This window comes from Tasmannia lanceolata, unplaced genomic scaffold (assembly GCF_043159265.1).
Source record: "Tasmannia lanceolata isolate RefF3 unplaced genomic scaffold, GAP_Taslan_0.1 ptg000002l, whole genome shotgun sequence".
Lineage (NCBI taxonomy): Eukaryota > Viridiplantae > Streptophyta > Magnoliopsida > Canellales > Winteraceae > Tasmannia > Tasmannia lanceolata.
In genome coordinates, this window is record NW_027518679.1 from 34,678,914 (window position 1) to 34,691,023 (window position 12,110).

The 12,110-nt window shown below is 38.3% G+C and overlaps 1 long non-coding RNA gene across 1 annotated transcript; it reads right to left on the reverse strand.

The window, feature by feature from the left end:
• Positions 1 to 1,088: 1,088 nt before the first annotated feature.
• On the reverse strand, positions 1,089 to 9,226 carry LOC143884313 (uncharacterized). Its single transcript, XR_013252816.1, has 4 exons — positions 9,101 to 9,226; positions 6,193 to 6,237; positions 2,186 to 2,247; positions 1,089 to 1,419 (listed from the first exon to the last, which is right to left on the reverse strand). It is a non-coding gene; the product is annotated as an uncharacterized LOC143884313 (long non-coding RNA).
• Positions 9,227 to 12,110: the final 2,884 nt, after the last annotated feature.

Here is a 12,110-nt window from a genome sequence, read left to right on the forward strand (position 1 = left end):
AGAATTTTATCCAATCAAAGTTTAGAATTTTGTCATTTACAAATATGGTGGGGGTAAAATTGGAAATTGGCCAAAAAAATGTGTAAATGGTTTAAAACGTTTGCCTAAAAAAAAAAAAAAAGAGTTTTATTCATTTTAAAAGTTTTAAACGGAGTTTTCAACGGCACACCAATAAAATGCATTTTAAAATGGAGTTTTGGTAACTATGGTTAGGAAGGAGTCTAACAGCACAAGTTTTTAATATTTTCCTGATTATATTAGGGCCGAGGTTTCAGACCTATGGCCCCACCAAATGAGCAAACAAGGTCACCATTCCATGCTTCCACTTGTCAAGTTAAGCCAAACTAGGCCAAACTAATTTTCCAAGAACAATGATACGGAATCCGAATTGGAAGCTGAGTAAGGAATCAGCAATAGCCTCTTAATACTGGCAGCTACTTGCCTTTATCATAGTTTCTTTTGCTTTTAATTAAAAAGATAAAACTACACCTCTATTAGGGGGGCAACTCGGGTAGGGTTGAGGCCAACCCTAGCCCAATCCTAGGTTGCATTCCCGCAACCCTAACCCGACACAATCATACCCCGGGCAATGTTTTAAATTTCCACTGAAATCACCGAAATATGCTCGAAATTTTGGGTTTCGGTGGAGAACGAAACCGAAATCGGGTAAACCCAAAACCTTACAAAATTTCGACTGAAATTTCGAAATTTTGTTTTTCTCGAAATTTAAGGAAAAACCAAAAAATCTGAAATTTCAACATTATTTAATATTCTCCTGAAATTCCGGGTGAAATTACCGAAATTCCGGATGAAATTTCGATAATTTCGGCTGAAAATTTAGGACGAGATAAAATATCAAGTTATTGGGTTTGTCTGATTTCACGCGAAATTTCAGTTTCGGTCCAGGACGAGATAAAATATCAAGTTATTGGGTTTCTCTGATTTCCCGCGAAATTTCAGTTTCGGTGAGGACCGAAACGCATTTTGAAACCGAAATTTAAAACCTCGTCCTGGGTGGAGAAGGTTCAATCTTAACCCAACCCACATCTAAATCTCTGAAACCTAACCCAACCTATCTGTAGGCCTAAGCCGGGTTAGGTCAAGGTTGGTTTGGGTTGGTCCAAGGAAAAAACAAAAAACTACAAAAAATACACTAAGATTTTGAAAATTACAATAAAAATTAGAGCATGGAGTTCGGTTTTCCGACTAAGGGATCAACCCTAATCCAATCAGAAATTCAATCGGGTTAGCTTTCCCTATCCCTAATACAACCAAACCCGAGAAAATGCCAACCCAATCCGAGCCAAAATTGGGTTGAACTGGTCGTTGAGCCCAACCCAAGTTGTATCCCCTACTCTACGCCAGGTCGTTGAGCCCGACCCAAGTTGTATCACCTTTTGTTCTTTGGGAAGTTCCCACCTGCATTCATTAGTTAGAATATATGCTTATTAAAATTGGTTAATGAGAATAAAAACGATGATCACTCCTTAGTTGCCAGAGTGAAATGCGGAGGAATAGAGTTATAGTAGATTTGGGCTAATGTAGGTATGGAATACAAGTAGTAAAAATATATCGATACTGACTAGAATTACAAGTTTTAAAGACTTATAGTTTTAAATGATTTATTCATGTAGATTTAGTGTTAAGGTGTTGGAAGAAGTTCCATACAAATTTCATTTGAAACTTAAAATTCGTTTGACTTTTAAATAATCTTTAAAAAAAAAAAAAGCACTCATTTGACATTATCAAAAGGGAAAACCACTCTATCTAAGAAAAAAATAAAGGAAGTGATATATTTGTTCCTTTTTCTCCCCGAAGACAACCCCTAACCCCTTGTAGTGTAAAAGAGTAGCCATAAATATCCTAGAAGAAGCTGGTCCGGGGAAGAAAAACGGACGAATATATCACTTTCCAAAAATAATCACCTAAATAAGAAGCGTGCTCTTAATTAAAAGGAAATGTGTAGGAAGTGTAGGAAGGGCGCTTTTCCTAAATTTGAGAAGCGAGAAGAACTTAAAATCTGTGGCAAGATTTCTAAGAAAGCACACTGGTAGGGGTCCTTGACAAACCCCGGCTTACTCAAAAAAAAAAAAAAACCATTCTAAGAAAGTGAGCTTCCTATTCAAACTAGCAAGTTTCTGGAAACTATGGTCTACCCACAAGGTACAATTTATAGATGGCTTACAGGCACAGTGTGGCGACACATTTCCCGGCTTGGATATTTCGAACGCTGTCGTTGAAGAACATCTGAAAGAAAAATTCACCACCAGCAGAGCATTAATAAGTCTGCAACATGAATGCTGATTATGTTGTATAAATGCTTTGGTTGGACTTGAAATGGATTAGGCAAGGGTGCTTTGGACCCATTCCTCTCCCATTATTTGCATGGGTGATTTTAAGATAGATCCAACAGAGAGAAGCCAGAATATCTGTGAACACCCAAAATTTTGATGCCCAAAATACCCTTACTCCAAATTTCGTTTACCCTTGAAAGGGGAGGGCATTTTTGTCCTTAGAATCCTATTAGAGTTATGACTCTTAATTGAAAACTATAAATATATCCTTTAGGGATTCTGCATAACATAAATCAGCCATAATCGTTTCTACAGCCCTAGAAGAGAGAGATACGTGCGAACGACCTCGGGGAAACGATCGCGGAGCCTTCTTATGTGAATCCGGGTAAGAAAGTTGAGTCTTATTTGTTTATGTGATTAGAGAAAACTGAAACAAATAAGTTTTAAGTGATTAAGATTTTGTATGTCTTGATCTAAGGGATTAATTCATAGATCTCTAAGAAAAGAGAATTTTGATTATGGAACTATGGTAATTAGGGTTTAGATTGTCCCTAAAAAGCTTAGATTAAATATGGTACAGAGCGTGATATTAGATTAAATGGATTCCTCTCGTCGATACGAATCTAACGGATCTGACCACGCGCGATTTGAAGTTGAAACGAATGAGTTATGACCGTTTTAGTATAAAAAAGGGTGAAAAATCGCGTTTCGGGGAAAACTGAGTCTGCACAGGGGCGGACGACCGGCAAAAATGACGGACGTCGGACTGAGTTTAGTTGGGCAAACTGAAAGTTTCCCGGACATCCGGCGCGGCAGTTTTTCCCATGCAGCTTAAACTTCAAAAATTCATAACTTCTTCGTTTCTTGTCCGTTTTCGACGCTCTTGTATTCTACGGACATGCCTGAAACGTGTTCTTTCTGTTAAAAATAGTTTCAAGAAGTTTTGAAAACTTTATAACACTAATAACTCCAAAATACTAAAAAGAATCATAGTATGGTTTACCGATTCTTTTCCGATAGAGCACCAAAGGGTGTCTTGTGTCAGTGGATGGATATATATACTTTATAGGACTGATATTAATAATGGAACTCATGGGGAATATTTATACTATTGATTGTAGGTAACTAATGTGTACTGTGAAAAGGATTTCGAACTTCAATTGAGGTGAGTAATAAGGGACTATATTAATGGGTTATTGTAGACACCGCTATTTTGCTCCGCCTTAATCAACAAAGGAGTTAGTGTTTTTCTATCTGTCTTTTCCACTATCTCCCCTTTCTGTGTTCATTTCGTGCATTCTCTCGTTCTATTCGGTCATTTCCGCCATGTTTTGCATTTTTCCACCAGGTGTTGAGAAGGGTTATTCACAAGAATCTAAACAAGAGAGAATTTGAACTTATTTGGTGGGCCCGCATCAAACATTTTGATTAAATTTGGATCAAATCAGTGTACCCCGCATCGTTGATTTTTGAACTTATTTTGATCCAATGAATAAGATCGTTTTTTAGGGAGGGCTTATATATGCTTTGGTCATATATGTAATGGGGTTCGTCGAGGGTCGGTTTGGATTATTCTGTGAAAAAATGATTTGGGGGAGCACAACCCGTTTATGCCGTGGCTAATAAAGCGGATCGTTCAGATCATTTTATGGAGGAAATGTGCAAGGCATGCCAAATTCAAGTAGTAACTCATCATTTGGACGGTTCAAGATAGTCCAATAGAGGGGGTTTAGAGGTACAACTTGGTTGTGCCGCGGCCCCATCAATTTGATAGCTCGAATCAGCCCATGGAAATGTTCTAAAGAGCGCAACCAATCTACAATGTGGTCTACCTATTGGATGGCTTGGATCATCTCAAGGAAATAATTAGGAAGGCGCGGCCAATTAGGACCATGGCACATTCAAATTTGAACGGTACGGATCACCCTATAGAAATGATTTAGGAGTGAGCTACTAAATCGCATTGTGACCCATCGTTTGGGTGGTTTGGATCGGCCCATAGAATTAATTAAGAAGGCACACCACATCTAATTACATTGTTGCCTATCAAATGAACGGTTTAGATCATTCTACGGAAATGGTTTTAAAGCTGTGGATCATAAAATTGATGGTTGAGATCATTCTAAGGAAAATTAATTTTGAGGGGCACAACCAATTTACGTTGTGGACCTTCGCTTGTATGGTTCGGATCATCCTATGACAATTATTTTGGGCGACTACTGATTGAAATGTGCATGTTTTTTTTTACAAGAAGGAAAGAATTTGAGAATTCGTTCTAAATTGAGTTGGGCCCACCATGCATTCGGTCATTAGGATGGCACTCAATTTGGGGGCTTTAGTTCTTATTCTCTTTTGTGTATGACACTCCTCACAAGATAAGGATCGACAAAGGTATTAAAGTCCGGTTAGTTGATTATTTAAGAAAGTGAGGAGTGCCATTATTAAAAGAAGCAAGTGACATTTTGGGGTTGCCTACTCTCTCATATTCTAAGAACTAGTAAAGACCCACCGTGCGACGCACGTCAAAACAAAGAACACTAAATGATTCATCAGAAAACATTGAGATAAAGAAAATGGAAAAAAAAAACCAAAGCTTGAAGCTAACACAAAATAGAGATCCAATTCACTTCTTGTCCCCCTCAAATTTCAAGGATTTGATTGGTCTCCGGAGACTGCAATTAGTCACTTGGACTTTGTAGGTACAACAAAACTAAAAAAACATTGAACCCCTTTTTTTTTTTTTTTAAAGAGTATTTTTAAAAAAGAAAAGAAAATAAAGAATAATCATTCATGGAGATATAAATGGAAAAGTAAATTACTCATAAGATGCGCTAAAAATGTTTAAAAAAATGAATTCAATTTGTAAAAAAGAGGCTAGACATGATGGTAAAAGTGATGATTTAAAACAAATGAGGATGTAATTGTATGAGAAGAAGAAAAACAGAAAATCCCCATTGTCGATTGTGCGGTGATAAAGAGAAATTGAAAAATTTACTGATAGTTTATCAAAGAAACATTAAGTATTTAGATGAACTATAATTACCACATTCGAATGCTTCTATATCAAGCATAATTAAAAGTAGGAGTGGAGCATATCAAAGAAACATTAAGTATTTAGATGAACTATAATTACCACATTCAAATGCTTCTATATCAAGCATAATTAAAAGTAGGAGTGGAGCAGATTTATGTTGAAAGAAAGGATCCAATAGGTCATAAAACATTAGAAAAAGATGGAAAAGGACCCGAAGAAGAGTCATGTAATATGAAGAACTTAATAGAGGAGCAACATAGGTATATAAAAATTTTCTTATTCTATGAAGAACTTAATAGAGGAGCAACATAGGTATATAGAAATTTTCTTATTCAATTAAGTCCTCTGTTTACATAACAGTTTAGGTTAAGAGAGCACAACTTAGGAAAATCTTGAAACACAAAACTCATTTTGAATATCTGGCAATAAGGAAACACTTAGAGACATTAAATTAATAAATTTAATTTCCTCTATTAAGAACGGAAAGGAATTTTCCTCTCGCTATAAATTATGTGAATGAAATCGACCACTCTGATCAAACAATCCACTATCATACAATGACCATGTGAAATGAATCCAGCTGCTTCCCTGAGATTATTTCAGTTCTATCTCCTGCAGACATGATTCCACTCGGAGGCGAATGCCAACAAAGAGATTGGCAGGAGCAACTATCTTTTAGAAGTATCAATTAGAAAATGCATGAATGAAAAATTACAATTATACGAAATTGAATACCAATATGGTCATCTACAAATGCAACGACTTCTTATTGCAAAAAGACGACAAATATAAGATTCCTAAAAAACACAATAGCATATAGGCCTCCATAAAGAACAAAACAAAACATCAAAACCTCATATGTACCTGAAGCCCAATATAGGCCTTTTATATCAACTTCTATGTAGATGTCTGAAAAAGAAATGGAAAAAAAATCCTTTATAAACCAGATCAGAATGGTGTTCCCCTATGATATTCAGCCTTGATGATCCACAAAACTGTACTACTAATTAGAAGTAAGCACAGAGTAGCAAGATTCATTTTTTACCCAAAAATAAAAATAAAATTGCAGATACTAAAGGAAATTGAGTGCTTAAAAAAATACTAAATGAAATTTAATTGAACATTTCTAGTCATTGGATTGGGGAATAAAAAAAGGTTTTGGAAAATCCCAAAGTTAGCAGCATAAAAGAAATTAAAATGCACATAAAAGAAAAATCCGTTCTCCATGATCTTTTCTTCCCAGTTTCATCTGCAAGATTACTACCAGCATCCAAACAAAAAATTGAACAAAGAAAACATTAACCACAGACTGATAAATTTTACCAATGAGCTATCGAATATCTCAACATAAATATCAAGAAGGCATCTTGTTCCAAAGCATGTCCTAGCAACATAAATATCGCAAAGGTGTCCTTTTGAGCCTTGGATCACTTAAACCTTTAAAGTCTTGGTGTGGGACATGATCCCGCGAGAGGGGCGTGGGGCGCGAGCCGCCGCGCCTAGGCAATCCGTGGTCTCTCGTACCCACGCGATTGGCGTGTGCATTTTAATATTGATTTGAATTCATCTTTCCTGTGGACTTGGGATCACTAAGGCAATCCGAATTCCACACGAAAGAGACTGACAGAGTCGCCACCTAGATGTGGGATCTAGGACCCATAATTAACCAGAAATCTAGACTCGCTACCTGGTTACGAGAATGGAAGGTATGGGGAGTTATCCGCCACATGCACCATTCCTGCCCGATAATCGGTCTTCGATTCCAAAAGTTAACTCTTTTAAATTTATTTTAAATGGCTCATTCAACTCTATGTTAATGTGCGAACTAAGTGACATGCATCCTAGAATCTAATTTCAATGTGAATCCTAGATGTGTATCTTGATTTATTAATTTGTCTGGATTCATTCTAAGTGAAAGTTCTCCTAGAATTCTAATTTCATGGAAAACCCTAACTGATTTGATTAAGTATTTACAAGAAAATTAATATACAAAACACCACAATTTGTTGTGGTGCCGACTCGCGGGTGGTATGCCGTCAGACATCCAAGCTGCCTACGTACCCAAGCCTCACTGGGATCAGAGTCGACGTAGTTCGGTGCACCTAAGCTAAGCTACTTATGCCTAACTCAACTAGGACACCGACCTAGACGGGATTGACTGTTTCAACAGTTTTAGGAGAAGTTATTTAATTCAAGTTGAGGATTTTATTATCTTAAGATTTCATCTAAGATGCTATATGATTCTCATCTAAATGCAAATGGTCCCTTAGACTAATGCAGGTTTGCCTACATCCTAGTTTACTAGGCTTGTCCTAGGGAAAGATTGGGTGACTAGTGTAACTAGACCTATGGCACGGTTGCTATACATAGCAAACGTCCGTGATGAGGCTGGACTCCTGACTCTAGGACTCCCTAAAACCTAGGACTCCCTAAAACTTAGGACACGACACGACACGACACCAGTGTTCCTAAATTGGGCTCTAAGGGTTCCTAAAGGAATTTTGAATCCACCGGCTCTTGGGAATCTCGAATTCTTTTGGGTTTGTGGAAACTTTTAGAGTTTTCTTGAAGCTTTTATTATCTGAAGGTATTTAGTGTGTTTGGTAGCTTTTAAAGTTGTTTATTTAGAAGGTTTTAGTTTCATTTGAAATTTTTAGTGGTCTTTTGGTTAATGGCTTTTAACGGATTTTTATCAGTGGATTTTAAATGGGTGAATTTTAGTTTTGTTAATTTTAGGTTGGATGTACTTTAGATTAATGTCTTTCGATTTTGGTTTGGAAAATGACGTTAACACAACCAAGTTTTGACAATTGCACAAATTCGACAAACCATTGACCATTAAAAGATCTGACAAATACAGCCCACTAAAACTGTCGTAACTCTTTAACCGCTTGGCCAAATTCAACGTACAAACATGCGTTGGAAAGATCTTTTATAGGGCTACAACTTTGTAGTTCTCCATTGTTTGTAAATCTGTGATTTAGAGGTTCGAATTTGTGTTGCAAACAAAAGGACAGCAACATTAAACTGGAAATGCCTAAAGGTGTGCCGCAACCATTTTGGACTTAACTTTTTAACCGCTCGCTGTCTGATCTAGCACGAATACTCGTTGGAAACGGCACGAAAATATCTACTACTTTGTAGTTAACCATTTCCCACGATTCTGTTGTTTAGAGGTCGAAAAATCTGTTTAAAGTCTAACAGCTAGCACTATGACGGGAATGATATTGGCACCCCCATGTTTTCTTTTGATAGTTCTTATTTTTTTAGTGATTAAAAGACGGTGAATATGAAAAATGGCTTGAATGGGCCTGAGATTAGATTCAAATGGGATGTTTGAAAAAGGGGTTGTTTTTATCTACTTGGCAAGGTGGGGTATGGATATTGGGTTCTTGAGATTGAGTGGGGGCTGTTGTTATCAAATTGGAGTGGGGGCTGTTGTTATCAATTGAAAGATGGAGGTTTTGTAAGCCAAATTAAATGGGTTTTGATAATTCATGTAAAATTCAAGTTTTCTTTCTTGTAAATGTTCAAAATTTTTAATGAATTGTTTTCCCAAAAGAAATCTAAATTCCCTAACAAGCCAATGATTTCAACATCCCATCGCAAATAGGTTCTAATGACCCTAACACATTAATTATATTTAGCATAAGTGAGAACATGACCAAGGCCAAACTAGTACAAAATTAAACATGACATCAACCAAAATATACGCAAAACAACACTCAATCCTACAAATATAGAAAAGAAAATAAAATTCCAAAAGACATACCTTTTTGTAGATGATATTCCATGCAAACTTATGGAGAAGAGGGATTTGGTCTAGAGAGAGGGCTTGAATTTTCTAAGAGAGGGGTTCTCTCCTCTTTTCTTTTTTTTCCTCCTTTTCTTTGGTGAGATGAGAGGGTATTTATAGGAGAATGGGATAGGAGGTTAGGTGAGGTTAGGTGAGGTTAGGTAAGGTTAGGTGAGGTTAGGTGATGTTAGGTGAGGTTAGGTGAGGTTAGGTGAGGTTTGGATGGTTATGATGGGAGGAGAGGTTAGGTGAGGTTAGGTGAGGTTTGAATGGTTAGGATGAGAGGAGAGGTTAGGTGGTTTTGGATGGTTAGACCCAGGTCATGATCTGCCATTGATCTAACGATTTACGGAAATCGGGTCTCGGAATGGAATCAGGGTCCGGGCTATGAAGTGACCCTAGCTTATTTTGTCCCGATTGATGATCCGTAAAGTCAGATCAAGATATTAATGACCTAAAACATATAAATCAATGATAGAGGGGGTTCTCACATGGATTTAACACACTAATTTATTTGTTGATTAAAACAAAACAAAATGGGGTGTCTACAGATGCCCCTCTTTGGTAGAGATGACGTAGTCATTGAATACCAAAGTTAAAAATGACAGAACCATTTTGCGTAGTTTTAATCGACAAAGGACTCTCTAGATACAACGCACCTTAACATAATGCAAAACCTTAGATGAAACCCTAGAACTTGAATAATAATAAAAACTCGATGCGGCGCCGTTCACAAACGGGCAATTAGAGAATGAGATATCATTTTCGAATGGATTCTGAAGGGAAAGGACAAAGATCGCTCTCAAACAGTTTTTAGAAGGAGATGAGACGCCGCTCACAAGCGGGTTCAACGAGGATAAGAAGCATTCCCAAATGGACTTGGATAATGAGGCACCGTTCACAAACGGCCTCAAGGAGGATAGAAAACCATTCACAAATGGACTCGAGAAAAGAGGCACCGTTCACAAACGGGCTCAAGGAGAAGACAAGACCATTCACAAATGGACTCGAGAAATGAGGCACCGTTCACAAACGGGCTCAAGGAGGAAGATACCATTCACAAATGGATTCGAGAAAAGAGGCACCGTTCACAAACGGGCTCAAGGAGAAGACAAGACCATTCACAAATGGACTCGAGAAATGAGGCACCGTTCACAAACGGGCTCAAGGAGGACGATACCATTCACAAATGGATTCGAGAAAAGAGGCACCATTCACAAACGGGCTCAAGGATAAGACAAGACCATTCACAAATGGACTCGAGAAATGAGGCACCATTCACAAACAGGCTCAAGGAGAAGACGAGACCATTCACAAATGGACTCGAGAAATGAGGCACCGTTCACAAACGGGCTCAAGGAGAAGACGAGACCATTCACAAATGGATTCGAGAAATGAGGCACCGTTCACAAACGGGCTCAAGGAGAAGACAAGACCATTCACAAATGGATTCGAGAAATGAGGCACCGTTCACAAACGGGCTCAAGGAGAAGACAAGACCATTCACAAATGGACTCGAGAAATGAGGCACCGTTCACAAACGGGCTCAAAGAGGACACGAGACCATTCACAAATGGACTCAGAAAATGAGGCACCGTTCACAAACGGGCTCAAGGAGAAGATGAGACCATTCACAAATGGACTCAGAGAATGAGACACCTGTTCACAAACGGGTTCGAAGAGAAGACGAGACCATTCACAAATGGGCTCGAGAAATGAGGCACCGTTCACAAACGGGCTCGAAGAATTTAGGGATTTTTTTATGAACTTGAATTTGACGTAGGAATGGATTTTTATTTTTATTTTTTAATTAAGGATTTGGATTTGATAAATTTTTTTATTTTTGGAAAATGAGGTACCGTCCGCAAACGGGCTCAAGGAGAAGATGAGACCATTCACAAATGGCCTCGAGAAAAGAGGCACCGTTCACAAACGGGCTCAAAGAGGACATGAGACCATTCACAAATGGACTCAGAGAATGAGAAACCTGTTCACAAACGGGTTCAAGGAGAAGACGAGACCATCCCCAAATGGCCTCGAGAAAAGAGGCACCGTTCACAAACGGGCTCAAAGAGGGCATGAGATTTTTCATGAACTTGAATTTGACGTAAGATTGGATTTGTTTGAATCGGGGATTGGTTTTGATGAATTTTTTATTTTTGGGAAATGAGGTACCGTCCGCAAACGGGCTCAAGGAGAAGACGAGACCATTCACAAACGGCCTCGAGAAATGAGGCACCTTTCACAGAAGGGCTCAAAGAGGACATGAGATTTTTCATGAACTTGAATTTGACGTAAGATTGGATTTGTTTGAATCGGGGATTGGATTTGATGAATTTTTATTTTTGGGAAATGAGGTACCGTCCGCAAACGGGCTCAAGGAGAAGACGAGACCATTCACAAATGGGCTCGAGAAATGAGGCACCGTTCACAAACGGGCTCAACGACACAAGATAGCTTTGATTGATGAATTCAACAATGAAAAATTTAGAGATTTTTATGAATTTGAATTTGACGTAGGATTGGATTTTTTGAATTGGGGATTGGATTTGATGAATTTTTGATTTTTTGAGAAATGAGGCACCGTCCACAAACGGGCTCAAGGAGGACATGAGACCGTTCATAAATGAACTCAGAAAATGAGGCACCGTTCACAAATGGGCTCAAGGAGAAGACGAAACCATTCACAAATGGACTCGAGAGATGAGGCACCGTTCACAAACGGGCTCAAGGAGAAGACAAGACCATTCACAAATGGACTCGAGAAATGAGGCACCGTTCACAAACGGGCTCAAAGAGGACACGAGACCATTCACAAATGGACTCAGAAAATGAGGCACCGTTCACAAACGGGCTCAAGGAGAAGATGAGACCATTCACAAATGGACTCAGAGAATGAGACACCGTTCACAAACGGGTTCAAGGAGAAGACGAGACCATTCACAAATGGACTTGAGAAATGAGGCCCCGTTCACAAACGGGCTCG